Source organism: Carlito syrichta, unplaced genomic scaffold (assembly GCF_000164805.1).
Source record: "Carlito syrichta isolate Samal-C Ts95f unplaced genomic scaffold, Tarsius_syrichta-2.0.1 Scaffold304090, whole genome shotgun sequence".
Taxonomy (NCBI): Eukaryota; Metazoa; Chordata; class Mammalia; order Primates; family Tarsiidae; genus Carlito; species Carlito syrichta.
The window spans coordinates 63,421-66,694 of NW_007248186.1; positions in this window are offsets into that span (position 1 = coordinate 63,421).

The window sequence follows — 3,274 nt, forward strand, 5'->3', positions numbered from 1 at the left end:
CAGGGGTGCTGGGGGCTGCACCCGGATGCGGGCGTGGGCGCTCGGCGCCTAGACCCGGAAAGACGGGGCAAGGGGTGTATACACCTGTGTGGGCATGCCTGCAGACCTTTTCCGTTTTCCCAGGTATTCGCTGCTGTGGGCGAAGGGACAAGTACAGGTTCAGAGGCGACAGGATGACAGGGAGGCGAAAAAGAATGTAAGATTCAGGTCCTGATCAACTGGAGCCTCCTTTGACAGTGTCTAAAACGGTAGTTCTCGTGTCAGTCCTGATTGCTCAGTAGAATTGTTATTATTATTATTATTTTTGTAGAGACAGGGGTCTCTGTGTTGCCAAGGCTAGTCTCCAACTCCTGGCCTCAAGTCATCCTCTCGCCGCGGTCTCCCCAAAGTGCTGGGATTACAGGCGTTGAGTCTCCGCGCCCAGCCACTCACTAGAGTTTTAGAAGTCCCTCTGTCCAAACAGCACTCAAGATCAATTAAAAGAAAATTAACATGATGGCCCAGTATTTAATATTAGGGGATTCCAATTTGGGGAGAAGGGGAACCTGCCCTAAAACCTCCCTGACATCGGCAAACAATACTTTGATTCTTCATCCAATTTAAGTCTCCCAACTTACTGATAGTAGTAGCCCCATTATTATAAATAAGGACGGCGGGCTCACCCACGATTTACTCTGTAGCTATATGAGCATTTACTCTGTAAAAGAACGTGTGGTACTTGAATGTGTGGGCCACGGTCTCTGCTCAAAAGGCTCCGAGACCAGAATGGCAGACAACATGTAAATCAGAACCCATCTGATGCTCCTTTATACAGGACAAGTTTAAATGAGTCAATATGTTCACCAGTTCTCACACCTATGACCCAGTCTGAGAGAATGTAACAGGACCATTGTTGATTCTTGAACTTAAAATCTGAAAGCCATCTGCCTTTCATTTGTTTACAGGACAAAGAGGCAGCAGGACTTTCAGCTTTCAAGAAGAAGCCCCATCCTCCTGCCCTCTGTCTGGATCTAGCCTCTGAGAAGTAGGTGATAGATATAGATTAATTCATTCAGTAACAAATATTCAGGTAGCTCTTTTGTGCCAGGGACTGTTCTTAACCCTCTCCTTGCTGCTTGCCTTCTCAGAGGTGGACCTTTGCAACCCTTGCCTTTGCTGTGAGCAACTTAACATGTCCCCCAAATTCTTCCAGATTCAACATTTCTAAGGCAAAAATGGATTTGCCTCTTTTTCTTTTTTTGAGTTGGGGGGTCTCACTCTGATGCCTAGGCTGGAGTGCAGTAGCACACTCATGGCTACCACAGCACCCACCTGCTGGACTCAGTGATCCTTCTGCCTCGTCCTTCCTAGTGGCTGGAATTACAGGCATGTGCCACCATGCCCGTCTAATTTTTTTGGTTATTGTAGAAACAAGGTCTTGCCAAGTTGCCCAGGCTGGTCTTGAACCCTCTCTCTTCTCACCTCCACCTCCCAATGTGCTGGGATTACAGACTGTAGCCACGGCACCCCGGATTTGCTTTTGCTATTCAGGTAATGTTTTGGGGTGGGAATGATGGGTAATCTGGATGGCGGCAGTCCAGTATCTATCCACTTAGCATTCTTATGGAAATTGAATGCCCATTTCCCTGGACCTCATCCTGAATGTGAGCCCCCACACAACATGTGGAAATGACTGGTCCTGGGGGTATAAACACAGTGCTACAAAGGACTGCAAAACACCTGCACATTAAGCTTCAGGGAAGAGTCCCAATTTCCTAGAGTACCTACAGCACAGGGAACAGCATAGGTGTGGATTTCCTATGTGGGCAGGAAGCTGAATAATTTTAAGTTATTACAGTATCTCAGGCCTGTTGGTGGGGAGTGAGGGATCATTTCAAGTAGCCATCGGACAAAAGCTGTTAATGCAGTGTCATCAACTTTTATTTTCCCACTGCCCCATAAAGGAGATTTTGGCTTCACCCTTCCTGTTTCTTTGCCCTCCCCATCCAGAGGAAAATACCAGGTTATCAGATCGGGTCACTTGTGCTTTTGTGGCTCAGAATAAAGAGGAAAGGGAAAGAAAGCCCAGGGATGGGGCATCACTGCCTCCTAAGAAGGTAAGGGCAGGAGGTTGAAAGAGACATCGGAGGAGAGACCAAAAAAACCCCAGAATCACCTTTTGGTGGGCGAGCCTTTTGTAGTACATTTAGAGTTTGTTCCTCTGAATCAAATGGTCAACCGAAGGTTTTATCTGGAAGTTTTGAGAAGGTTGCGTCATGATTTGTGGAAGAAACATCCCGAGTTGTGGCAAACAGGTGGCGGGTTCTTCCACCATGACAACAGACCTGCCCACATCACATGGTGTTCAGCAGTCTTTGACCCCAAACGGCATGACCCCATGCCCCACTCTCTCTCTTTACCTGATCTCACTTCGAGTGATTTTGTTTGTTTGTTTCTTCTGATAAAAAAAAGTCCTCAATAGGACACATTTTGTTGATGAAGAGATGAAACAAAAAACCAGCAGAAGTATCAAAAAAGCATCAAAGTGGACAAGTTCAGAAACTGTTTTGAGCAGTAGAGAAAGCATCTCTAAACTGGTGCAGTGGCTCACACCTGTAATCCCAATCTTTGGGAGGCTGAGGCAAGAAGATTGCCTGAGCCTACGGGTTCAAGGCCAGCCTGGACAACTTGGTGAGACCTCATCTGTACAGTAAATTAAAAAAAAATTAGTGGGGCATGGTGGCACACACCTGTGGTTCCAGTTTCTTGGAAGGCTGAGGCGGAAGGATCGCCTGACCCCAGCAGGTCGAGGCTGTGGTGGCCATGAGTGTGCCGCTGTACTCCAGCCTGGGTGACAGAGTAAAAGTCCAACTCAAAAAAAGAAAAGAAAAGAAGACATCTCTGTAGGTGTATTGCATCAAATGGAGATTTCTTTGAAGGTGACTGAAGTCTTAACAGGTAAGAATACACAATTTTTATAAATAAATTTCCCCATCATACATATATATTGAGAATGGGACGGTGCAAGGAGCAAATGGAAGAGAAACCAGGCCTTTAATACCTCCATGCTCTGCATACCCTGTTCCTAGTGTTCGAGCAAAAATGGCAGGAACTCCCTTTCTGGCAGTAACTTTGGTTAGTATGCTATTTCTCTGATCCCCACACCCCTTGGGCTAGCTTAGCGGTGTCTTTTTACAGCAGTGCCGGGTTAGGTCAAGAAACTGCCAACAGAGACCAAGAGCGTGACCAGAATCACATGGGTTCACTGGTTACTCAGGGCCTCAATTCTGTGATG